We start from the raw sequence: 27270 nt of genomic DNA on the forward strand, positions 1-27270 counted from the left end.
GGGATGTTACAAACCTACCCCCTTAAGATGAATCTCGCCATCGAGATTCGGGTTGGTCAGCAAAAAGGTGTGGGTGGTCCTTGCGGAGGTCTTCTTCTCGCTCCCAGGTAGCTTCCTCCTCGATATGGTGGCTCCACTGTACTTTGCAAAACTTGATGGCTTTGCCGCGAGTAACTCGGCTGGAAAACTCAAGAATCTTAACTGGCTTCTCTTCATAGGTCAGATCACTATCCAACTGAATCGCTTCCAGCGGCACTGTATCTCTCAGAGAAATGTCAGCCATCTCTGCATGGCACTTCTTCAACTGGGAAACATGAAACACATCATGAACTCCCGACAAACCTTCAGGTAATTCCAACTTGTAGCCAACTTCTCCCATAAGTTCCAAAACTCTGTAGGGTCCCACAAAGTGTGGTGCTAGATTTCCTTTGACTGCAAATCACTTAACTCCTCGAAGTGGGGACACACGAAGGTATGCTCTGTCTCCGACTTTGTAGGCTACCTCCTTGCCTTTAGTATCTGCATAACTCTTCTGCCTGGACTAGGCTATCTTGAGTCTATCTCAAATCAACTTAACCTTCTCCTCAGAATCTTTAATTAAGTCTGGTCCGAACAACTGTCGATTTCGAAGTTCATCCCATGATAGTGGTGTCCCGCACCTCCTTTCGTACAAAGCTTCGAAAGGGGCCATCTTCAAACTGGCTTGATAACTATTGTTATAGGAGAACTCTGCATAGGGCAAATTGTCATCCCAACTAGATCCATAATCTAGCGCACAAGCTCTCAACATGTCCTCAGAATCTGATTGACTCTCTCAGTCAGCCCATCTGTCTGTGGATGAAAGGTTGTACTGAACTCTAGCCTGGTACCCAAAGTTTCATGCAATTGATTCCAAAACTTTAAATTAAATTGTGTTCCTCTATCTGATATGATGGTTATTGGGGATATACCCTTCACCGCTGCTCATTTTTTTGTGCGCAATAAGGAGGCACTTCCTTGCGTGCGAAGATATAGCTGGTGGGTCCGACCTGTCAGTGAAGGGAACATTTTTTTCGCAAAATACAGAGGCCCTTCTGGTGGGTCCCAGATGTTAGGTGGAGGAATCATTTTTTTGCGCATAATAAGGAGGCATTTCCTTGTGTGTGCCCGTGGACCCAGCTGTCAGCCTCTCCACGTACAGTACACTTCCAATGGATGTCATTTGTTGACCACATTGACAACACCGCGCCGAGAGCACCAGGGCGGTGGACGATGGTGAGGCCTATGAAGGGAACGACACGGAGCCGAGGAAGACACGGAAGTGGCTGCCCACGCGGTGGAGAGTACGAGGGTTAACTGGTTCGGCTGCCATCGCCGGAAAATAATAGGAGGTGTGGGTGAGTAGAGGGATAGACAGGCCAAGGATGCGAGTGTGGTGGGGACGTGAGGCCTTCTTGGTAGCACAGCCGGCCATGGGAGGCGGGAGCAGGCGGTTCCGCCGGCTCTGGTTTGGGCGGCTGGAGCATTATCATCCAGGAAAGGCCAATGTCGTAGCAGATGTGTTGAGCCGCAAGAGTTATGTTAACACGCTCATAACCGAAGGATTACCTCAGAAGTTAGCAGACGACCTTCGAGAACTTCGCTTGGAGATAGTTCTGAGAGGTTATGTTGCAGCATTTGAAATTCAGTCCACTTTGCTGGGAAAGATCCGAGAAGCCCAGAAGACGGACAAGGAGAGTGCTGAGATAAAGGAAAGGATGAGTAACGGAAAAGCTAAAGGTTTTCGTGAGGATGATCATGATACTTTATGGTTTGAGGATCGTATCTATGTGCCTAATGACCCTAGGATCAGGAAGTTAATTCTTCAGGATGCTCATGATTCGCCTTATTCGATTCACCCAGGCAGCACCAAGATGTATCTAGATTTGAAGGAAAGTTTCTGGTGGACATGAATGAAGAAGGATATTGCAGAGTATGTAGCAGTATGCGATGTATGTCAGAGAGTTAAGGCAGAGCATCAGAAACCAGCAGTGTTACTACAACCTTTTGCCAATACCCGAATGGAAGTGGGATAAACTTGGCATGGATTTTATCACTGGATTACTCAGGACCCGTTCAGGCTATGACTCTATCTGGGTTGTAGTTGATCGCTTGACGAAGGTAGCCCATTTCATCCCCGTGAAGACAACTTATATGAGTGCTAAATTAGCAAAGATATACATGACCAGGATCGTATGTCTGCATGGAGTTCTGAGGACCATTGTTGTGATATTGTCACGACAGATGTCCTAGTGTGAGGACTTAGTCATGAGGCCAACACATCTTTGTGGTAGCTTGAGAGGGATTTATCGAGACGAGAGACGCAACACACAAGACAAGGATTTAGACAGCTTCGGCCCCGGGAAACATCATCCGGTAATAGCCCTACATGTTGTTTATGGCTAGGTCTCATTATGCTCATGAGGGAGACGTCGAATAACCAGCTCTCCCCTAGTTATTTCTAGCCTTAGTGATTATTTTCTTGCCCTCTTGGAGTGCTCTGCCCCTCCTTATATAAGTTAGAGGGGCGGGTTACATGCAGAGTCCGAGTAGGATTAGGACTAGTCTATCTTCTCTTACAAGTTGAATACAAGTTCAGGTCTTGCTTCCTCGCAAAGGAAATATTCGTCATCCCTTTCCTCTTAAGCCAGCCCATCATAACATGAGTCGGCCTTCTGGGCCTTTGGCCTTGTTCTCCATCTGACCCGCCCGCCGGGTTACTAATGAGTCGCCAAGATGGGGCAGGTTATCTGTGAATCGCCAAGCTCCGGGCGGGTCACCAGTGAGTCGCCACGCTCCAGCCGGGTCATACATCCGGTGGTTTACACCACACGGTATATCCCCGACATTAGCCCCCAGTTTTAATTTGGATTTATCCATGTTAAACTGATCCTACAAAATAACTCAAGAACAAATTTGACAGGCTGTGCTCCGGGTTAAATATTCTCCAGAGTGGGGACCTTATCATCCTTAAGTCCAATTGTCATTTCCTTCGTCTAAAAAATCCGGGTCAATAAGCCAGCTTCATACTTAATTTGCTGACATTGGTTTCTCACAGAAAAATATTGTGAAGAATAATCCACTTGAGTCGGCTTCCAAAGCGCCGGCTTAAAAATATTGGTCTTGAAATGCTCATCTGATATTCAGCCGACTTAAATATGTAGGTCTTGCCGGTTTATCATTGCCAAAATTGATGGGTTATAAAAACTGATGATTCCGGGTTATGACTGTTGCCAATGCGGGGTTATAATTATTCGTGACACCGGGTCATGATTGTTGCAGACACCGGGTCAATCTGTTCTGCTCAAAACTGAGAATTTGAAGATTTCTCTCCCTTATATGTATATCACCTGTAGCCCCCAAGTGCCGGGTTGTCATGCTTGCAGCAACCTGGGACTTGTAATTGCCTTATGCTCATAAAAACTTCAACCAGTGTAGCCCCCAAGGGCCGGGTCATTATGCAATAATGAGCAGGGACTTTTGTATATAATTCATTGATAATAACATCATATGACGTAATGTCCTCCATGGGGCTTGAACCCACGTCCACAAGGTTAAGAACCGTGTACTCTATCAACTGAGTAGTGGACCTTTCAATATAATGGATTGTACCTTGAATTTTTTGACATGAGCAATTGGTAGCCCCCATGGGCCGGCTAATTACGATGTGATGAGTTGGGTCTTGAATAAGGTGAGAAAATGACTTTGCATTAGCCCCCAAGTGCCATGGTGCGTGCTGGAAGTGATATGGGATTTGCATATTTGATGTAATCTCAACCTGAATGTTGTAGCCCCAGAGTGTCGTGTCGTAAGCCTGCAACAACTCGGGACAATGTCTTCCATTGTAGAATTAATCATATCCATTTATAAAATAATAGCCATTGCGCTAAAGCGACTTTGAAAACCTCAATCATAACACTTATCGGTTGAGAAGTAAATCCGGAGTTTAAATACTTGGCGGCTCTTGGCCGATGGCGACTTAATCCAGAATCGTTATAACCCGGCGGCTTATAGCCTTTGAGAAAATCCAGCATGGATAACCCTTTTGAAACATCAATTTTCATGATGAGTTGAATTAATATGGCATAGTTCTGCAAATCCTACACAGGGTTTAAACAACATATGCCCTGACGAGTTAACGTCAAAAGCCAGGGCGGGCAACCACCCAAACATAATATAGTTTTATCCTGCACACAACTAGATCACAAGAGCCTTTGGCGGTTTACCGCAAGGCGGGTCATAACAGCCATATAAAGCCACTGATGTGTTAAAACAATTTATAGACAGGGCTGGTTGAACGTTAGTTGAAACATAATAATGATATCATACCTGTGATATGTAATTGCACGACCAGTTTATGATACATGTGCAGTAAAGGTGATAACCCAATCTTTAGAAGCCAAAACTTCCAAATGTTTATGATTGTCATATGCTGGCGACTTATCATCCAAAGTCAAGCCGGGTTAATCGGAACCACATATATGCTTCAGATATGAACAAAAAGTCTCAAGACAAACCGAAAAGACTGTTTTCAAAAATCTTAAGTCAAATAGAGAGAAAAAACGAGGCTTCTAATTCGAATACGATCAGTAATCTAGACCAAAAGGGGTTAAGCTATTATTCGAATACGACCAGGAAGCCCCCTAGTGGGTTTGGCATTGCGCCGATCAAGAGGGTACTGACAGCTATGTTCTCTTTGGTTCGAATACGACCTATGTTTGAACAGGAAGCCCCCAAATGACCTTGAAACTTTTTTAACGACTTTGATTCGAATAGGATCAGAGTCGGACCCAAAAGGGGTTAAGCTATGATTCGAATACGATCAAGAAGCCCCCTAGTGGGTTTGGCATTGCGCCGATCAAGAGGGTACCGACAGCTATGTTCTCTTTGGTTCGAATACGACCTATGCTTGAACAGGAAGCCCCCAAATGACCTTGAGACTTTTTTAACGACTCTGATTCAAATATGATCAAAGTTGGACCAAAAGGGGTTAAGCTATGATTCTAATACGATCCAAACTGCTGCTCATTTTTTTGTGCGTAATAAGGAGGCACTTCCTTGCACGCGAAGATATAGCTGATGGGTCCGATCTGTTAGCGGAGGGAACGTTTTTTTCGTGAAATACAGAGACCCTTCCGGTGGGTCCCAGATGTCAGGTGGAGGAATCATTATTTTGCTCGTACTAAGGAGGCATTTCCTTGTGTGCGGTCGTGGACCCAGCTATCAGCCTCTCCACATACAGTCCACTTCCGATGGATATCGTTCGTTGACCATGTTGACAACACCGCACCGAGAGCACTAGGGCGATGGACGACGGCGAGGCCTAGGAAGGGAACGACACGGAGCCGGGGGAAACACGGCAGTGGCTGCCTACGCGGTGGAGAGTACGAGTGTTGACTAGTTCGGCTGTCGTCGCCGGAAAATAACAGGAGGTGTGGCTGAGTAGAGCGATAGACAGGCCAGCAATGTGAGTATTGTGGGGCCGTGAGGCCTGCCCGGCAGCACTGCCGGCCACGGGAGGCAGGAGCAGGCGGTTCCGCCGGCGCTGGTTTGGGCGGCTGGAGCAGGAAGATCAGAGACTGAAGAAGCATGATTGCCGTTAGATTGACATCTAATGGTCTGACGCTGGTAGAGTCGATTGTTGACTAAGTTTCTTTTTTGAGAAACCTTGTGTACGCATGAACTTAGTAGCCCCACAAGTCAGCCTCCAAATCTGTGGCAGACATCATAGGGCCCATTTGCTATTTTTTAATAATTTGCAGCCCATTTGCTAATTCTTAAGTAATTTATTACAGCCCATTTTCTTCCCAGGACCTCGGTCAAAAAGTTCAACCTTATTTTGCATATTTCGGTGGAGTCCGAACTGTTGTAATCCCGAAACGATAAACATTTTCTTAAGAACTTATTGATTTGCCAAAAAATTGTTTTGTTTTTGTAAGCAAATAAGACGTGGGACAATTGTGTCAGTTTAAAGGAAAACCAGTGGTAAAAAATTAGCGCTGGGAGGGAAAACAACAAAAAAATAAGGATGTAAATATGAAAAGTGAATTTTCTGTATTTTCAATATAATGATACGCGTATATGAACTAGTAAAACTATAGGTAGAGATTAGAAAATGGATGTAGGACATGCGTTTCAAGAGGAAAATAGAACTGGGTTGTGTGTTTGATTCAGTAAAAAATTGCCTGCGGATGTTGTAAGACAAAATATAACTAATGCTGGCGGGCCAGAGGCCAGTAGATACTTGCTGGATCTTTGTGCCCCATTGTCGTCATGGGCTGGGCTTGTTAAAAACAAAACCAAGCCTGGGTAGTCTACAACCCAGTTGAAACTTGCTCGACCTGAAAAAACAATATACCTGCTCAATAAATGAGAGAATTATGCAAGTACAGACTGATAACTGGGATGCAGCAGGGATATTGTTTTTTCATAGTGATAATAAGTGCATGCACTTATTTCGAAAAATTTGGAGAACTGGGAATTCGAACGGCAGGTACTTATGCTACCCAACAAATAAAAATTAGGTGCCTGACAATTCGTTTCAAAACAAATGATTCAGCTTTATATCCACGTCGACCCTCGGCATGATGGTTGGAAGCAAATGCCAAGTTCATACCAAAAGATCGTTGACAACAATACCAACTTGCGGACAACAAGGTAGTACAAGTACCAATACTAAACTAACTTATAATCTTTTTACTCCTGGCCCTAGTGTTCATTTGGTAGAAAATCTTGTAGAGGACCAGCTCCCGCTCCTTCTCTTGCTCCAAGTCCCCGAGGTGGTACTGGTGCATCACCCAGTTGGTCCTCTGCTGGTCGAAGTTCTTGTTGGTGTGCGGCACCAGAACCCTTTTGCTGCCCGTCTGCTGGCCGTTGACCATCACTGGCAAGGTATTGCCGGTCTTGTGCCACATCGCGTGCATGTCGCACTCTGACTGTATCTTGCAACACATCCACGTGCCCCTTTTGAATGCCCTGGAATTGCGCTGGAAGAAATGCTTGCTTAGGCCACTCAGTGTGATACCTGCAATATTGTCGAATACAAGTTTTAGTGTACGTAGTTGGCATTTTCATAATATCTTTGGCATGTTGCAGTCACTTGTTTCACTTTTTATTAACTTTCAAATTGTAATTGCTTCACTAGGTTTGCGTCTAAAAAGAAAAATAGATCTATAAACAAAGGAATATGTTTGTGCAAGTAGACGGTTGATCGGTGTCTTACCTAGAAGTTTCTCAGGATGGGTGTAGCATATGCCGTGCTCGCTGTCGATGGTTGGTATGAACAAATCAATGAGAGGGTGAGATCTCGCACTGTCAGCACTCACTTTGGCCTCAAGGTGCTCAATCAGCTCCTGATCCATGGGATCGAACTTGACGCCAGCCGGCAGCACCGGCCAATCCTTCTTTGACTTGCATCGGTTAATTCGAGTTATATGGTACTCAACGTATGGTCAATCGACTGTTTTAAGTGAATGATGAAAGATTTCGACAGATAAGTGGTACTCCAAACCTGAAGTCCAGAATACCCGAACACCGCCGTCGGGATTCTTGTGTCACCTCACGCGCAGCGTGTTGTCACGTCAATTCAATGTTTCGACATGATGAATAATTTGACCGACATATACTAATACTGCTACTGTACTACTTACTAGTCGTATTTAGTGTAACATTTTAACCATAGGTTTAACTAACAAGTGCTTCAAACTAACAACAGTACATAATATCCAACAAAATAGGGTCGTGCTACAGCAGCAGAATTCATGGCTCAGTCTAGATATCAGTACGAATCAAGTTGTGCATATTTGTTGTTGGCATTAACCACATTGCCGCATGTCGGGTTTGCAAAAGCCATCCATCGCATGGAAGCTTGATGCCTTTCACACACTGAAGATTATATGGCAACAAGCTATGTCGATGAATCTCTGGATATGGTGATTCATGAAACCCCTGGTATGATGTGTAAACACAGTCCCCCCTGGCGAATGGAAGTTGCATATCACGGTAATCATCGCTGGTGATATGATCGATGATTGGTTGGATGATCGGATAATTGAGCCCGAGGAACATGGAGTGATTGCCAAGGCTGTAAATCCGCCTCTAGTTGAATACGCCTGGCCCAACGGAGCTAGGATCTTTATCGAACATGAAGTAGCCATAGCCATCAATGTCACGAACGCCCCAGGCATTGTACTGCATGTGGTTTTATGTAATGGTTTGGTCAATTTGGTAAGTGCGAATGAGCATCAAGTGACCGCCGTCAGCTGAACGAGTGATAAACCACCACCCATCGACTGGTATGATTCCAGGTCCTGGAATAATGAAGGCCAGCGCATTTGCGTCTGCTGCAACAATTCAAATTGGAGACCAAAAGGACAAAAATAAACAATCATGTTCAGAGTATGTGTGGAATTAAGATTACTATAACAGTGACACACATCATAGACAGAGAATTGCAATGCCGAGGTCATAATCATTCCCCAAGTTCAAAAAATAAGCCAATGGCTTTCATATTCTAGCAATGTGTCATGGTTCAAACATCATGTAACAATGAGAGGAAAACACCTATGATAGAGCCTACCCATATTCTACCATAGCACTTACTACTGTTCTCATATCAACTCTAGGCAATAACATGCGTTGTTATAAAAATATTGGAAATGAGAGTAACATATAGAAATCATGAGGTTATGCTCATAATATCTATTCCAACAATCATTAGATGCCAATTGTTCTCATATCAACTCTAACAGTAACATGTGTGGTCATAAAAATCTAGGAAATGAGAGAAACATATAGCAATGATGTGGTTATAGACATACTATCTGTTCTAAATTTGTAAGAATGAACAGGCAGTCGTATTCATAAGGGTAAAGATGAGATGAGATAGAACAATTACAGAATGATAGATTCCACCAGTATAGGCAGCCAATCTGTGCGTCGACCGATGCCATCGTGCACTATAGAATCAGACAGAAATGTTGCCTCAACGGGATTGACGATGAGCCATAACCATGTATGGCGACCAGATTCCAGATAGACTAATCCCATGTTGAACAAGACAATGAGCTTGTAATCCATGTAGTCTTCTGATGGTGTGGGCACTTCGCAGATTACAACTTTCAACAAACAGAGGTCGAGCCAAAAGCTTGACGCGTCTCATGCAATAGTAGGTAGGAGTGTCCGGCGGGCCACGACACTCGATGGCGGCGGTATCCAATGATGGAAGGGTGATCTCTCATTGGGTGTACATATCCACGAGACGCCAGGGACTACCGGATTGGTGGATGAGGACGACCTAGTTGGCCTTCATGCGCGCCTAGTAGTGGCCGCGCATGAAGTACAGGTGGACGGGTAGTGGTAGCATGTCGAGGGGCACCATGGCAACCTCCGTAGGATCATCAAGTCGGTATCTGGGCCACCTGCGAGGATTGGGCATCAACAACTAGGGTGTCTTGAAAAGAGCCGGCCGGTTGCAGACGAGTAGACGGTACAAAGACACCAAGCATGCGACCAGACGGACGTTGCTGAGTAGGTCCATATGATTACAGATCTGCTCCAAGAGAACATCGGGGAGGGAATTCCAATCGCGGCTCTACGTGTCAGTTGGTTCTGCCATTGGGGCTTTTCGTGCCTGCGAGACAGTGGGGAAGTGGATTCGGGTGGGCGAGCGAAGAAGCTTCTCCTCGTGTGGCCGAGCAGTGAGCGGGGGGATATGGTACGCGCGAGCTACCAAGGAAGATGGCGTGGGCGGGCAAGCAGTGAGCAGTGGGAAATGGTGTGCGGCCGACGATGGGGAAGACATGAGGAAGAAGAAGAGAGGAGGAAGAAGAGTGAAAGACGGGGAAGAAAGTGCATTAAATCTCAATTCTACTAGTACTACTACCAGGATATACCATCCTTCGGAGTGTAAATAGTTACACCGATAACATGTGGGTCTACCTCATGAGGTCCCATATGTCAGTTAATGGAGGAGAGAGGTGCGTAGGCGTATTTGCGGAAGCTTGCTCTACCGGCAAACATGATGGCAGTACTGGGTAAGGCTGATTTAGTAACACCAACACGCTAGTTCAGCTTATTAATTAAGTGTCCCATCTGCTGCAGCATGTATTGTCACTTCACTGTGAAGACTAGTTGAATAGTTCTCTCTGACCGAGATGGGGAATAATGGATTGTGAAGACTTCCTATCTATAGCATCCCTATGCCTCTACGCTCACTTCACTCATTTTGCTCCGTACGTAGTCACTTGTTGAAATCTCTAGAAACACAAATACTCCATATTTGGGAACAGAGGGAGGGTTTTACTCCGTATTTGGGTACAGAGGGAGTATCACCATATGGAGGGAACAGAGGAAGCTTGAAATATGAACATGTCAATGGGAGGGAGTAAGCCTCGTGCATGCATGCATGCAACATGCAATACTCACACGTACACATGGACGCACGCAACACTCACGCACTCATGCGTCACACAACACACGACGCAACACACACGCTCGCGCTCAAGTGCTGAACCTACTCCCTACATCCGTGAAAGACTGTACATTTAGAGATTTACACATTGATCAGGGCATAATTAACACCCAAAAGTAGCAGACTTATGTGTGCATGCGACCATTGAGAGAAGAAGATTAAATGAAGGTTGTTGCATGCTGTAATTAAGGATAGACATGTAGCCTATACCTAGAGAACAAGTTTGTGCATTAGTCAATCAATATCGATTTAGATTAAAGGCTAAATGCATTGGAAGTGTAGATGTACTACACTCTTTGTTTTTTAGCCGATGTACACTCTTTTTTGAGAGACCGAGGGAGTACACATGCATGCACTCACATACACAGCCAGGGTGGTTCGTGTGCAAGGCTTGGACTCCTGTCGCGCCTGCGTAAAGTGTTGGGGGTTGGGTGCGACATATGCCAGAGGATGGCTTATCATGGTGGGGGCGAGTAGAACGTCGCCGGTGCCTGGAAACGGGATGAGGCGAAGACATGCACGCCGGCGGATCTTACCCAGCTTCAGGGCTCTCCGAGGAGATAACACCCCTACTGCTACTCTGCGGGGTCTCCGCATGGTCACTAAGGCAAAGTGAATACAAGGGTGCTCCTAGAGCTGTTTCTAGAGGTAGGAGTAGGCAAGGCTAGCTCTCTCCTTCCTGTATGGTCCGTCTAATGCTAATGGATGCCAACCCTTTGCATGGGTGCCCTGGGGGGTTTATATAGGCCTACCCCCCAGGGTTACAATGGTAAAACCGGCTGGGAGCGGGCCCGGCCGTCTGTCTCTCAGGCGCCGTCTTCTCCGCCGACTCCTGGGGCCCACCGACTGGTGGGTCCCGCCGACTGGCCTGGTACGAGGGCGTCAGCCCGTGTCTGCCGCGGGCGGGTCTTGCTGGCTGCAGATTACTGTAGCCGTGCTTCTAATGACACGGGCTTGGTCATGAAGTCATGGCAACAGCGCCGCCGCCTGGCGGGCGATCACTGTTGCCATCCCCCCGTCGCGTCTGGTTAATGGCGTGTGGGGCCCGTGGGAGGGGCCAGCCGACTCCAGGGGGCCGACTCCCAACGGGTCTGACTCTCGGTGCTCTCGCCGTCTTCAGTACTCTCACTGACCTATAGGCCCCGCCGTCTCCGGGCCGTACAGACAGGGGGTCGTGGGTACAGGGCCCCGCCCCAAGGGCTTATGTCAGGGCCGACATGGCAACAGTGCTGCGCCGGGCAGAGATCTCCATGGGTACGGCGCACTGTGGCCATGCCTGCCTTTAATTATCGGGGTGGTTGGAAGTCGCGGGCTGACTACCCATAGTCGGCTTCTTTGGAGTCGCTTCTGGGACTCAGCTTAAATGGGAGTCCCCTCTGGGACCCGGCTTAACTAGAAGTCGCCTCTGGGACTCGGCTCGAATGAAAGTCGCCTCCGGGACTCGGCTAAACTGGAAGTCGCCGCAGGTACTTGAGGGGCGCAGTCTGCCCCGATGTCTCGAAAGGTTCTGGGGCTCGGGTTAGCCTACCCGTGGCCCATTACTCCGACAGTAGTCCCCGTAGCTGGTGAGGCTCCGAGGGTGATACGTCGTGCGCCTCAATAGTTTCATTCTTCAGGTGGGGGAAGGCAGGCTTTGATGGCCGTCTTCCTCCAGGCCGACTGGCTGGAGCCGGATTCACTGAGGGCCGTCATGCTCAAGCCGACTAGCTGGAGTCGGATTCACCGAGGGCCGTCTTGCCCGTCGAGGTGTTTCGAACGTCGCGGCGGGAACCAGGCGGCGTGCCTGATATGATTCCCGCGGTCACCCGCCGTGGCCCCGTCGTGCGGTGCCACGTGGCAGGGGCAGTCTGCCTGCCCACGCGCACGACGGGACAGACCGTCAGGCGGCGCCGGCACTACCGCGCCTCGGCACGCGAACGGATCCGTTGTGGCCGTGCGGGCGGTTGGGTTCCCCATGTCGTTACTGCGCGCAGTTAATCCCACGTCGCCGGCGTGGGGGGCGTGGGGCCTTGCGCGCAGTTAATCCCACGTCGCCCCATCGGCTTCTTAGCCTACCGGCTTATAAATAGGCGGGGGGAGCGGGACGGTGAAGCACGCGCTCGTTCTTCCCTGCTTCCCCCGCTTCCTCCTGCCTCTTCTTCTTCCTGCCTTCGCCGCAGCTCGCCGCACCGCACCGCAGTGATGAGCTCCTCCTCCGCCGCGGCTCCTGCCATTCGCTCCGGCGTGTGGGACAGCTCTACGGTGGACGATGAAGCCATCGAGCACCTCCGCAGGACGCGCCGGCTCCCCGGTGCGAACCTGGTGCGAGCCCGTGCCGCGCCGGAGGGGGAGATAAGGCCGGCGCCGGAGGAGGGCGAGTGGGTCATATTCCGCTTGCACCTCATGCGCGGCATGGGCCTGCCAGCGAGCGGCTTCCTCCGTTCTTTCTTGGAGTTTAACAGACTCCAGCCGCACCACCTCACCCCGAACACGGTGGTGCTGCTGGCCGCCTTCGCCACCCTGTGCGAGGGCTTTCTTGGCGTTCTCCCCACCATCGAGCTGTGGGGAGAGTTCTTCCAATCGAAGCTCGGCACACACGTCGCCGGCATACCGGCTCAGTGCGGCGCCTTCATTGCAATGCGAAGGTCGACTGCCGACAATCCATTCCCCTCCATCGCGCTGATCAAGTCGGTGAAGATGTGGCAGCGGTCGTACTTCTACATGAAGAACGTCGCCACGGAAGGCGACTGGGTCAACCTGCCGCACTATGAAGCCGGTGCACCGGCTGGGAGGCTTCCCAGCTGGTCCAATCGGGCCAAGACGCTGACTCCTGCTGGCGCCGCCGCCGTCGCGCGACTCCGAGTGCTGACGCAGTCGGAAGTTCTAGTCGGAGCTGACTTGCTGGCTGCCTTCGTGGCGCGCCGAGTCCTCCCACTCCAAGGCCGACCTCATCTGATCTGTCAGATGAGCGATCACCGGGACCCGAGCCGGATGTGCACCAGGGAGATGCCCCACGTGGAGGTGGCGAACATGGTGAATCACATCGCGAACTGCGAGCTCATGGAAGACTGGCAGTTCGGCAAGGAGCCGTACTCACGTGCCAACCCTCCACCTGTGGTAAGTCAAATCTTTTGTCTTCTGTTTTTCTTTGTAGCCGAATCCGACTTCTGATCTTCTTGGTTCTTCGAGTCAGAACCCCCTCATCTAGCCTGCAGCCAGCGCCACGGGGCCGCCCCGCGAGTTTGCTCCAGATCGAGCGGAGAGCGACATCGACGACCCCGACTTGGGGGCGGCGGCGATGGAGGCCGACGCCGAAGGCGGAGGAGGAGGAGCGGAAGGCGGCTTCCGGCCTTCGGCGACCTTCGCCGACTGGCCAGAGGACGATGCCGACGGCAAAGTTGTCCCGCACTGCCAACCGAAAGCCGGCCATCCAGGCGCGAGTTCCTCCGCCGGCTTGGCCGGTCAAGTCGGTGCGAAGAAGCGCCGGGCCGCGCCGAGTTTGCTCGGCGGTTGGCCAAAAAAGATCAAGGGGGCCGCCACCGCAACCAAGCGGGAGGAGGCGATCGCAATGGCCAACCGCTTCCGCAAGGAAGTGAAGAAGCCGCCGCTAGTCTCTGCGTAAGTGTTGACTGCCTTTGTCTTGTTTTCTTTGACGGATTTTTTCCGAGTCTTTTTCATTCTATTTTTTTAGGGCCCCTCTTTCTCTTGAGAGGGTCGCCGTCCCCTCTGTCATGGGGTCGGACGAGACGTCCGCCAACACTCGGCGGATTGACCCCGCCGCCGACCTCCGGGAGGCGACGGAGCGCAACGCACGGGAGAAGCGCGACGAGGAAGAGGACGACCGTTTGGAGAAGGCGGAGGCCGAGAAAGCGGCGGCCTCCGCCTAGAAGAAGCTGGAGGAGGCTGAAGCCGCCGCTGCAGCAAAGCAGCGGGCGGAGGAGACCGCGCACCGCCAGTCGGCGTTGCTTGTCGTCCCGCTGATCTCCGCGCCGCCGCCCCCGGAGTTCACGGGGCAGACTGGAGAAGTTGGCGGGGAGCACTCCATCATGGAGAAGGACGGTGGCGAAGCCTCCGCGTCGGGCATGGCCACGCCGCCCCCGCCGCCTTCGCCGCATGGCAAGCAGCCGGCTGGCCCGCCCGTGCCGCCGATGGAGGACGATGCGGTGGCAAGGCTACTCCTTCAAGTCACCTCACCAGCGCGTCGCCGCCTCGAGAAGGCGGTTTCGGCGCCACGCCCCTTGGAAGCCGGCGCCGCCAGCTCGGCCATTCCAGATGCTGAGGCATCAAGTGTTGTGCCTACTGGATGGGTGGGAGGAGGCGGCGACGGTCCGCTGAACCAGGCGCTCCTGGACGTGCAGGCGAAGCTGCGAGCTGAGGGTGAAGCCATCCAGAGCTGCACCAAGGCGCATCTGGCGTCGCGAGCGCCTATCCGGGTATGTTTTCTTTTTTGACTTTGTCTTTTCTCGCTCTTCTCTGTTGGGGCGCACCAGTGCACCCACTGGATGTAGTCCCCGAGTTTCGGGCCGGCTGCTGCGCAGGCGGCCCGGAACTCAATCTGGCGAGTTCCTCATTTTTGTCTTTGTCTGTTTGTTTACCACAGGAGTATCACAATCTCCACGTCACCGCCTTCAACCGCAACATTGAGCAGCTAGGGCAGCGGACTGCCGACTTGTCGGAGAGCCGGAGTAAGTTCTTCTTCTTTTTCGCGGGGGCGCGCTAGCGCACCGACGGGCTGTAGTCCCCGATATTCGGGCCGACTGCTGAGCAGTCGGGCCGGATCTTCCTGGTGACCTTCCTTGCTGACGACTTAACGTCTTTCTTTTTGTTCTTCAGAGGCCAATGCCGTTCTTCAGGAACGGTTGGGTGAAGTCAGCACGGCCCTACGCGCCAAGGAGGAGGAGTGCGGCAAGCTCGCCACAGAGCGCGACTTGCTGGCTGCACAGTTGGCGGAGCAGAAGGAGCTGCTTAAGGCGGCTCAGGACGAGGCGGAGAAGAAAGAGACTGCTCTCCTGGCCGACTTCGAGATCGAGCGCTCCTCCTGGACTGACAAGGAGGCGATGCTGACTTCCGGCTTCCACGAGATCGAAGATATTGTCGATGGTGAGTTTTTTTTGCTTTCTTTCTTCGAACCGCCGACTGCAAGTCAAGCTGATTTCTGATTCTTTCTTTTGCTTCTTTCTTGTTTTGGCAGACTTCTTCCCCGTCCACTCGCAAGCGGTTAATCGAGCCATTGAGGCTGATCGTGAGGCGCGGAGGGCAAATGGCGAGGAGATCGCCGCCAACGCCCCCTGACCGTTGACGAGCAGCTCCTGAGCATCGAGACTCGCCTGCGGCCGGCCCACCAGCTGCTGCGCCGGCTTCAACGTGTCGGGGCCCAGGCGATCTCCGCCATGTGGCCAGGCATGCCGGCCCTGCGCACTCCCAGTCGGACTACCGACTGGCTGGAGGTCGCTGCTGGCCGTCTTGAGGCTTGGAAGAGTTCCTCGGCCCGGGCTGGAGCGCGCCGGGCCTTGGAATTCGTCAAGGCTTGGTATCCAGGGCTGGACCTGGACCGGCTGGCCGCGTTCCGGTCAGAGGCCCAGGCAGAACTGGCGGCTGTGGAAGGCGCCCTCGTCGAGCATGCAGCGGCGATCGTCGACTATATTGACACCAGCGTCTTCGTTCCTGAATGGGCCGCGAACGGCGAAGAGGTGCCGCCGGAGTGGTTCGGGATGAACCCGGACTACGACGAGGACTCGGCGGAGGTGATCGGCTCCAGAATCGAGGAGGAAGACGAGGCGGGGGACGGAGACGAGATGGAGGCGCCAGAAGACAGAGCGGACGACCAGCCTCAGCTTGATCGCGCCTCCAGCATCGAGCCGCGTCCGACCGGGCCGGCTGCCGCTGGAGACGATCAAGCTGAGACTGCCGAGCCGGCCGCTCCGGCGCCTGACACCGCCGTCTCCGCCGACCCTCCGAACCCGTCTGCCGCTCCTTAGGCTGCCGTCTTGCCTTTATTTTTCCTGTCTTAATAGTCTTTGAAAGAACTTGTCAATTTGCACAATTCCACCCGCGGGGTGTCTCTTGAATTTGGCCAGAGGCCTTTGTTATGTAAATATTTATCCGACTTCTATCTTTCCTTGCTCATTGCTCTTTTGGCTTTTCCCTTTGCCGCCTTTCCATAGTCACCGCTTTTGCCAGACGAACAGCCGCTCTGCGGACTGCCGCTGGGTCAAATGCTTGGCTACCTTTGGGAAGGCAAGTACTTGGCCTTACTTAGAGTTTTTTAACAAGTTGGATAGAAGGCGGCAACCGACTATCGAGAGTCGGCTCTGCAAAGTGAGGCTGGGAGCCGGCTTAGGCTATGCTTATGCTTTGAGTCCTTAGCCATTTTTCGTGCGTGCGCTCGTTCTTCCTTACTCTCTGCCTACCAACAGTCGCTCTGCGAGCTGCGGATTCTGACAGGAGATGGCTTAAGCATGGCGCACTACTTGTCCGACTGCAGGAAGCATTTCATAGCACAAGACGGCGAGTCCCCGGGCCGACTAGTCGAAACCGGTGCCAAGCGGCATAATCAAAGAGCGGCATGCTAGGAGGCATAATCCTTATCATACAGATAACAAAAAAGGGCAGTCCCCGAGCTCGTCTCGGGGGCCCAAAGTCTCGGTACTTTAATACAAAGGATAGCGTGGTACATACTACATTAACTGTAAAATCTTCGGAGAAGATTTGCGTTCCATGGTCGTTCTGACTCCTTGCGGGAGTTGTCCCTCTTGCGCGCTCGAGGCTTCTGAGCGTCGATTAGGTAGTAGGAGTCGTTGCCCAGCACTTTGCTGATGATGAAGGGTCCTTCCCAAGGTGCCGACAAATTGTGCTGGCCGGCTGCCCATTGAATCAGCCGGAGCACAAGGTCGCCCTCTTGGAAAGATCTCGGCCTGACCTTCCGGTTGTAGTATCGGCGTAGACTCTGCTGGTAGATGCTGGACCGGCTGAGTGCCAACAGCTGGCCCTCTTCCAGCAGATCGACGCCGTCTTGATGTGCTTCTTCTGCTTCCTCTTTGGTGTACATGGTGACTCGCGGGGAATCGAATTCTATGTCCGTCGGGATGACGGCTTCGGCACCGTAGACGAGGAAGAAAGGCGTGAAGCCGGTTGACTTGTTTGGAGTCGTGCGCAGACTCCAGAGGACGGCTGGCAGCTCCTCAAGCCAACAGCCGGCCCAACGCTCGAGTGGTTCAACCAGTCGAGGCTTGATGCCGGACAGAATGAGGCCGTTGGCTCGCTCCACTCGGATGCCCTGCGTCACGCAGAAACGGGCCAAGGCGCCTTTGGCAAAATTTGTGCCATTGTCGGTGATGATGCTGTGCGGTATGCCGTACCGCACCGTGATGTCGGCGATAAAAGTCACTGCAGTCGGACCGTTCAACTTCTTGATGGGCTTTGCTTCTATCCACTTGGTGAACTTGTCCACCGCGACAAGCAAATGAGTTAGGCCGCCTCCGGCCGTCTTGAATGGTCCCACCATGTCCAGGCCCCAAACTGCAAAGGGCCAGGCGATGGGGATTGTCTTTAGCGCGGAAGCCGGCTGAAGCGGCTTGGAGCGGAACTTCTGGCACCCCTTGCATTTTTGGACTAACTCTTTAGCCTCTTCCAGGGCAGTCGGCCAGAAGAAACCGTGCCGAAAGGCTTTGGCGACGAGTGCTCTTGAAGCTGCATGGTGGCCGCACTCGCCCTGATGGATGTCACTGAGAATTCCTTGGCCTTGCTCTGGCTCCACACAGCGCTGGTAGACACCAGTAACGCTGCGCCTGACCAGCTCTCTGTTGATTATGGTGTAGGCTGCCGCTCGGCGTTGCACTTGCCGAGCCAAGATTTCATCGGTTGGCAGCTCTCTGTTCACTAGAAACTTGAGGATGGGCTGCACCCATGAGGGTGCTGCTATTTCTTCAACCGCCACCACTGCGACTTGGACAAGGGTGGCTGGGCTGGGAGGCGGCGGGCTGGAGTCTGCGACCGCTTGCTGGATTGACGAAGTCCCCGGGCCGACTGGCGCAGTCCCCGGGCCGACTAGCACAGTTCCCGGGCCGGGTTCTGAAGTCCCCGGGCCGGCTTCAACTGTGATTTTCTTGGAGCCGTCTGCTGGGGCTCTTGAGTCGGATACAACTTCTTCGGGAGGAGCCAGCACGAAGATGGAGTCTGATTCTAGTGAAGGCTTGACAGACGGCTTAAGGAGGCGCTAAAGAGCGACGCCGGATGGTATTGCTTGGCGGGTGGAGCCGACTCATGCCAAGGCGTCTGCTTGGTCGTTGTTGTTTCTTGGCACGTGAAGGAACTCGCACCCCTCGAAGTATCCACTGAGTTGCTGCACCAGGAAGCGGTAGCTCGCCATGTTTGCATCTTTGGCGTCCCAGTCGCCAGATGACTGTTGGACCACCAAATCGGAGTCGCCATAGCACAGGATCCGGCGAATGTCGAGCTCATTGGCAAGCCGGAGCCCGTGAATGAGCGCCTCGTATTCGGCGACTGCTGTCTCCGGCTGGAGTTCTGGGAGCCTTAGGGGCCACTTTGCCAGCAACATTAACTTGTATTTCTGTCTTCATGGAGGAGTCGGCGGTGGCGTACTTGTCTGCTATGACCAGCAGTTCGTTGAGGGTTTCCGGCTCGTCGCAGAGGAGCTTGTGTTTGAGGAGGGTGCCTTCTCGGCACTCGGCGGTGAAGTACTCGATAGCCTGCACCTCGTGCACGCCCTCGCAGGAGTTCCGAAGCTCGCCCCAGCGCGTGAGGTAGTCGCGTGTTGACTCGTCAGGGCCTTGCACGCACAGGGAAAGCTGGCGCAGCTTGGGAGGTCGCTTGTACGTGCTCGTGAAGTTGCGGATGAAGGCCTCGGTGAAGTCGACCCAGCTGTTGATACTGCGGGGCTTCAGACTGTTCAACCATGTCCGGGCCGTGCCCTGGAGCATGAGTGGAACATACTTCACGGCAACTCGCTTATTGCCGTTCGCTATGTTGACGGCCGTGGAGTAGTCAATTAGCCAGTCTTCCGGCTTCACAGAGCCAGTATACTTGGGTGTGTCTCGGGGGAGCGTGAACCCTTTGGGAAAAGGCTCATCTCGGATGCGGGGTCCAAAGCAAGGCGGACCCAGCTCATCTTCTTCTTCTAGCGCCAGGGATCGATGGAGTCGGTCGATCCGGTGGCGAGCGTCGTTTTCTCCGACTCCCTCTCGGCGGCCAAGGCAGCCACCGAGAGTTGGATGCTCAACAGGCGGCGGGGAAACTCGCCGTTCTCTTCTTGGTGGGGGAGGCAGGTAGTCGTCCTGCCGCTCCACTGCTCTCGGACGGCCGTCTTGGTCACGCTCGATGGTGATGCGAGTCCGACAACAACTGACGGCCGGCTCTTTGTCTTTTCTTCCGCGGACTCCACCAGTCGGTGTCCGAGACGTCGCGCCCTGATCTCGGCGGGGAGGCAAGTCGTGGTTTAGCTGCCGTGGCGCCTTAGTGCGGCCGCCGACCACGTTCTGCGCAGCAACCGCATCGAGGAGCTGCTGGACTCGCTCCGTCATCATGCGGTGCTCTTCGCCTTCGAAGTTCTTCAGCTCGTCGATGGCCGCTTGGGCGGCGCGGATGTTCTCCGCAGGGGTGGCGTAAACGGGGCGATTGGCCCCGAACAAGTCGGTGATGGCCGCGCGCCTAGGCGGCTAGGCCCAGTCAGAGCCGGCGAGCCGCGCACGGCCCGTCGTAGACCACCACATTGGTGGGGAAAGTGTCAAGCGACACGGCGTCGGAGTCGACCAGCATCGGGTCGGTGGAGCCTACGGACTCCAAGTCCACGGCAGGCTCGCCGGTGACGTGGAGTTGGTCGAGGAGGCCCGCGAGGAGGCTCTCGGGGCCACCCGTGCCTGCGTCGGATGCAGGCTCGTCGGAGAGGTGAACCTCGCTGACAAGTTCAGCGAGGCAGCTCACTGCACAGGTGGCCCCAGCGCCGCGCAGCGCATCGATGCAGACTCCGTCTGGCGAGCCTAGCTGGCTGCGCTCGCCAGGGAGGAAGAGGGTTCCCGTCCAGAACAGATCTCCGGACGACGGTGCACCAGGCCCCACGGTGGGCGCCAAATGTCAGGGGTTGGGTGCGACATATGCCAGAGGATGGCTTATCATCGTGGGGGCGAGTAGAACGTCGCCAGTGCCTGGAAACGGGATGAGGCAAAGACATGCACGCGGGCGGATCTTACCCAGCTTCAGGGCTCTCCGAGGAGATAACACGCCTACTGCTGCTCTGCGGGGTCTCCGCATGGTCACTAAGGCAAAGTGAATACAAGGGTGCTCCTAGAGCTGTTTCTGTAGGTAGGAGTAGGCAAGGCTAGCTCTCTCCTTCCTGTATGGTCTGTCTAATGCTAATGGATGCCAACCCTTTGCATGGGTGCCCTGGGGGGTTTATATAGGCCTACCCCCAGGGTTACAATGGTAAAACCAGCTGGGAGCGGGCCCAGCCGTCTTTCTCTCAGGCGCCGTCTTCTCCGCCGACTCCTGGGGCTCGCCGACTGGTGGGTCCCGCCGACTGGCCTGGTACGAGGGCGTCAGCCCGTGTCCGCCGCGGGTGGGTCTTGCCGGCTGCAGATTATTGTAGTCGTGCTTCTAATGATGCAGGCTTGGTCATGAGGTCATGGCAACAGCGCCATCGCCTGGCGGGCGATCACTGTCGCCATCCCCCCGTCGCGTCTGGTTAATGGCGTGTGGGGCCCGTGGGAGGGGCTAGCCAACTCCAGGGGGCCGACTCCCAACGGGTCCGACTTTCAGCGCTCTCGCCGTCTTCAGTACTCTCACTAACCTGTAGGCCCAGCCGTCTCCGGGCCGTACAGACAGGGGGTCGTGGGTATAGGGCCTCGCCCCAAGGGCTGATGTCAGGGCCGGCATGGCAACAGTGCCACGCCGGGCGGAGATCTCCGTGGGTACGGCGCACTGTCGCCATGCCTGCCTTTAATTATCGGGGTGGTTGGAAGTCGCGGGCCGACTCCCCATAGTCGGCTTCTTTGGAGTCGTTTCTGGGACTCGGCTTGAATGGGAGTCACCTCTGGGACTCGGCTTAACTGGAAGTCGCCTCTGGGACTCGGCTCGAATGAAAGTCGCCTCCGGGACTCGGCTAAACTGGAAGTCGCCGCAGGTACTTGAGGGGCGTAGTCTGCCCCGATGTCTCAAAAGGTTCTGGGGCTCGGGTTAGCCTATCCATGGCCCATTACTCCGACATAAAGTTTTGTTTAATGATTTCTTTGCTCTGCCAACTGACAGGTGGGACCCAGAAACTAGGTGACAATTTAACCAATCAACAAAGTGGCACGTCAACTATGTGGCCGGTCAGCAGGGTGCAATACGGTGCTCTACGATGAGCTACTAATCGTATAATCACCGCAAAACTATATATAGTGACCGTAAAGAGCGTATTGTTACATACCTTGACTGCCACTGTATTTTTCTCATTTCAAATTAAGCCATATTAACTGGAAAGGACGCAGTATGGACTAGTACTAGTACTGCTTTGATGTGTCCCGTCAACTCGCCGAACAAGGAGAGGCTTGCTTACTACGCCTCTCCCTCGCCCACGCGCGCGATGGCTCGTAGGACGGGGGGAGCGTTTTGACTACAGCACCCTCTCCCTCTCCCTCTCCTTGCCCTCGCCCTCGCAGTAGACGTGCAGCAGTTCAATTGGTGTCAGATTGCCAGAAGCATATTGTACTGTAGTATCATCATTGTTGGACCTTTCGAAGAGGCGAAGAGCCAAGTGCAAGGTTCACACGAGCACGAACTGTTGAACCTCCCAAAGAGGCAAAGAGCCAAGTGCAAGGTTTTATAGGAGTTGTCGTCCTAGTAGGAGTATACTACAACTATAGCGAATGAAGCTACTGTATGATGTCGTCACGTCACCTATATGCAAAGTTGTGCCACCTTTTTTTTTCTCAAAGAGCATGTTGGAGCCCGTGCAACAACCACACAAGTTGCACGTACACATAACACATTTACTAGTAATAAATTCTAAAGGACAAATGCCAGTATGCCACACAAGTTCATCTCCAATTCATGTGATAAATTTGTGCACGACTAGTCTACATATATTCATAGCACTACCGTTCACAATTTACTGTACTCCACTTACACGTTATAGATGGGATACATGTCATCCTCCAGGTTCCAGTCCCAGGTGTTCTTCATGGATGGCACGACCCATAGCGGTGGGCAACGGGAATCATTGTCGCAACTTTCTTGTCCGGTTCCACATGATGGAGACCCATCCAAGCTGAAGCGGCATAAATCAGGGATAGCGTGTCCCAGCATGTCGTTCATCCGATGGTGCGCACTAAAGACACAACCATGCTTCATGAACGGCAGGCCTTCGGTGTCGTGCACGGAAGGTGGCATCCGCTTCACAATGGGGTAGCTATCCCCAATGAAAAGCGAGTACTCTCCAAGAGTGTTCCTCAGCACCCACGTAGCATCACGAGGTCAAACTCAGCGCCGTTCATCTGGTACATGCATCATCTCAGATCTGGACACATGGTGATGTACATAGTCAAGGTCCATGCATAATAATGTTGTGCTCAAATATGGTGGCCAGTAATACTGTGCAGCAAATAGTACTACTCCGGTATAGAGGAAGTAAAATAACCGGCTTATTATATATAGCCACTCTTGGCTACATGGATGAGATAGTAAGACATGGAAAAAATGGTGGCAGCTAGTGGGTTCAAGTCTTCAATGGCCTAGCTAGCTATACGTGTCCTCCAAGGTAAAAACTACTCCTACTAGTATTAGTAAGTTAAGGCGAGAGGGTTAAAAAATGGAATACCTGGGTAGATGGTGATGGTCTGATTGTGGTAGATTGTGTGACCATGTTGCACATCAGTGGTACCATGGGTAACGAGTGCTAATATAGTTGACCCCAATATGCCAAAGTCAGCTTGAAGGTTCCAGGTTAGACTGAATCGCGGATGCAAATGCACATCCAGGATCGGCGATCTTATTTTGATCGGGGGATGACTGTTCCCTGCAAAATAATGGTGTACCGTTAGGGATGCAAATGATGGTTTGTGCATTCCATTTGTAATCTCCCGTACTGTAGGATGGCGACCAGATGAAACAAGTCCCCTGGCTTGTCACCGTGAAGATGCGTCCTAGATGGCACACGACATCTTCGAACGTGTAAGGGTACAAATCTGGCGCCGCCAACATGCGCCAGCCTCTGCAGTTACTGCCTCTTGCATTGATGGCAATCCTTATGTCGAACACCGCGATGAGATAGTAATCGTTGTAGCCGCTTTGCTTTGTCGGTGGGTCGACAATTGCTATCTTCTTTAATCTCACGTAGGCATCATCATACGTATTCAAGCCCAGTCAGTCCAGAAGGCCGATCCCAATGGTGGAGAAGGGGTCTACGGGAACGGCCGCACTGCTGTGGATGTTGTGCAAAATGATGGTGGTATCCTGCCGGAGGTATGCAAGCCAATCTTCATTTGCACCGACCCAGACCTATATATAAGATGATGGGCAGCAGAAAAATTACGGGATGGAAATGGAATAACTAAGTACTACATGATCAAACTCCATTACTGACCTGCTCATCGGACAAAACCCGACTACCTCTCAACGTCGGCAACTCTAGCGGAGTCAACGTCCAACCATGGCCATGGAGCGGTGGAATGTTCGAAGTATTGTCCCATAGAAGAACCTTCTCCTCAAGGACGCATGTAAGACCAACAAGCATGGCCTTTTCCCAAGCTTGTTTAAGCACCGTCTTGAAAAAGTTGGTGCAGGAAGCACCGAGTCTTGCAGCGGTGAGGACGTCGGAGCGGCATGCATTTTCTCCCAGAGGATCGTCATCCAAGGTCTCCCAGCCCCGACGAGGAAGAGAACCGCCTGGCGAATCCATGGGAGCAGCGACGAACTGCCTTCTCTTCGCGGGGAGGGGAACTGGCGAGGAGGAGATAAGAGCGTAGTAACCGCAGGGCCTTGTCCCTTCCAACTGTAGATTGTTCCTTAGCGAAGGGGTGAGGCTATTATTTACTAATAGTACTAGAATTATGGGACATTATGCTATTGCATTATACTATAAATAATAGCACTAGTAAGAAAATTTTGGCATTAGGTAGTAGTTTTTAGCGTGGATTAAGAAATTTTGGGTATGTTTTTGCTATTTTTTGTACACGCCAACTAGTCTCAAAAAACGTATTACATTATGGGACGGAGGAGTACGCACTCGTACTGTAGCAGTACTAGTACTACTTTCTCAACTAGTAGTGCGATGTACTATACTTCTAGTATAGTGCACCAGTTTTGAACTTTGAATCTCAGGGCTAAAGAGCTACAGTTGGAAATGGAGGGTACTACGTACTATTCTCTAGAATCATCGCTATACTATCAATGCTGGGAAAGTACACCTGCGTAGTGGCCTAGTGGGTACTCTCGGTGCTCTAGCCTCTCCTCTCACGTAGCTGGCCTACTCAGCCGCTCCTCTCACGCACACACTAGCAGCCTGTTTATCAGCGACGGTTACTGCAGGGGCAGAACATTTGAGTTATTTGATACAGCGAGACTAGGCTTTTTGCTTCCATTTGTGGAGGTGTAATGGATCTCGTCGAACTTTGTTAGTAGTTCCTTCTTTATGAATGAGATGAGGCAAAGCTTTTGCCTCTGTTTCAAAAAAAATATGTCAAGAGGAATTTCTTTTATAGAGCCAATAATGGAGTGAAGTCCATGTTAGCAATGCCACAAGCTACAGAGTAGTAGTAGAGCACTTTACGTACACAACCATATTGCACAGTTCCCAATGCCCCGCCAGTCTTTACCAGCTCCTCGGGCTTAATTGGGAGGCGCTAGTTGAAATATGCTACTAGCGGATGAGGAAGCTGCAAGAGAGGTGCGGCTAGGGCGAGCACGCGAGCCACGAGATGATGGGAAGGAAAACCCATTCACGTGGCTTGGCTATACAGTGCACCCAGATTGTGGTGCCGCACGTCCGTTTGACTTCAAAACTCAAACTACCCGTGTACAATATTGGCTCACAATGAAGTTACTATTTAAAAAAAAGCCTGCCGTGCATTTGGCCGGGATCGAACCCACAAAACGAGGTATACACTCCCGCGACTACTAGTAGTACTCGTTGGAGTACAAGGCAACCTAGAATCGCCTTTTATAGCTAGTAGTACATTGTTCCTTACAAGAAACCACTAATAATGCAAGAAACCCCTAATAATGCCAAGAAACTACTACCACTTGCATGCGTGGCAGACTTAAGATAAGACTACCTTATCAACCATTGTGCATGCCCTTACCAACCAGCCCTACCAAGAAACGACTACTCTACAAAGTGCCGTTATAGGCACGTTTCAACCCATGTCGCCCATAAAGTCAATGCCTTCTTCTCGTCTCAGCATAGCTGTTCCCTCTTCATGCATGCTCAACTCAACACCCCTCTTCATGCATGTTCTCTTCATGCATGCTTCTAGTGTATTTGTGCTAAGATAGTGTGGACTCATGCACCCTCCATACACTCCGCCAAACACCCAAAAGTGGGTCAAGAAGGGAACTCTTGGCCTCATGCACCCTTCATGAAACCCTACCAAACACACCCAGGCGTTATGACTTGTGGGACCTACATGTCAGTCTGCACAAAAATCCCCGAGTGACCTCCTACCTCCGGCCCATCGACCTAGTCATCCTCGGCCATGGGATGCAGCTACCACCGCCGGTAGAAGGCAAGGTCAAAACCGCCGGCAGTGCGGAGCCTATCTAGCAGCAGCTCGGATGCCAGCTCCGTCCGGCCCTCGCGGCCGCTAGCTAGCCAAGATAGCTCTGTCTAGTTGCTTGTCTACAAGGTTTGCTAGCTAGATTGGCACGGCACCGCGGTGGCTTGCTCACGCGAGCCGTGCTAAGGCCAGCCATCTGGCTCGAGCAAAGGCCAGTGTGGCGGCTTGCTCGCTCGTGAGTCACGCTCGGGCTAGCCTGCCAACCCGTGTGTAGGCCAGCGCGGGGTCCGGCCGGTCCGGTGGAGTGGCGGCCAACTCGCTCATCACCGACGCCACCGACGAACACGCATCAAAACTGTTTGAAGTAATGTTCAGGAAAAATAATGATTTGAGGGGGAATAACAGGATAGAAGGTCATATGTGGGTCCCTCATGTCAACGGTCAAATCAAATGTGTTGGTTTAAGCTGCCTCATCAGCACGGACGTGTGGGCCAACCCTGTCATAAATGGGTTTAAACGAGCCTAATCGGCACTAGGTAGTAATTTTTGGCGTGGATTAAGAAATTTTGGGTATGTTTTTGCTATTTTTTGTACAATAGATTCTTCCTAGGGCTGGTTGAAAGTGGTAGTTTTTTGTTAAATACTCTACATATTGTAAGTAGGAGTGAAAGTTAAGCTTTGGAAGCCAATAAGCAAGGCTAGTTACATAGTGCATATGTGTACATGATTGAAAGTGAATATCAAGCATGAGTGACTAATATCTTGATGGAAAACTCGAAACTATGGAAATACTAGGAATTTTTTTTTGCATTGTTGGAAATACTAATAATGTTCATGTGCGTTGCAATGGATCAAAATTAGAATAATACTTATTCACAAACTTGATACAAAACACTCTAATTTTGATATACATATATCACTAGAGATATATTATGTTTCAATTAGAATATATTCTTGGGCTGTTTTGGTGAGGTCAGGGAGGGATGTGGTTGGTTTTAAGATACTAATTATGGGTTTTTCTGCAAATTGGTAGACAAGTGGGATGTTGGTGAGAAAAGGCAACAACTTACCTCACAGTCGTTAGATGTAAATCTA

Source organism: Triticum dicoccoides, chromosome 5B, assembly GCF_002162155.2.
Source record: "Triticum dicoccoides isolate Atlit2015 ecotype Zavitan chromosome 5B, WEW_v2.0, whole genome shotgun sequence".
In the NCBI taxonomy this organism is placed as follows: Eukaryota; Viridiplantae; Streptophyta; class Magnoliopsida; order Poales; family Poaceae; genus Triticum; species Triticum dicoccoides.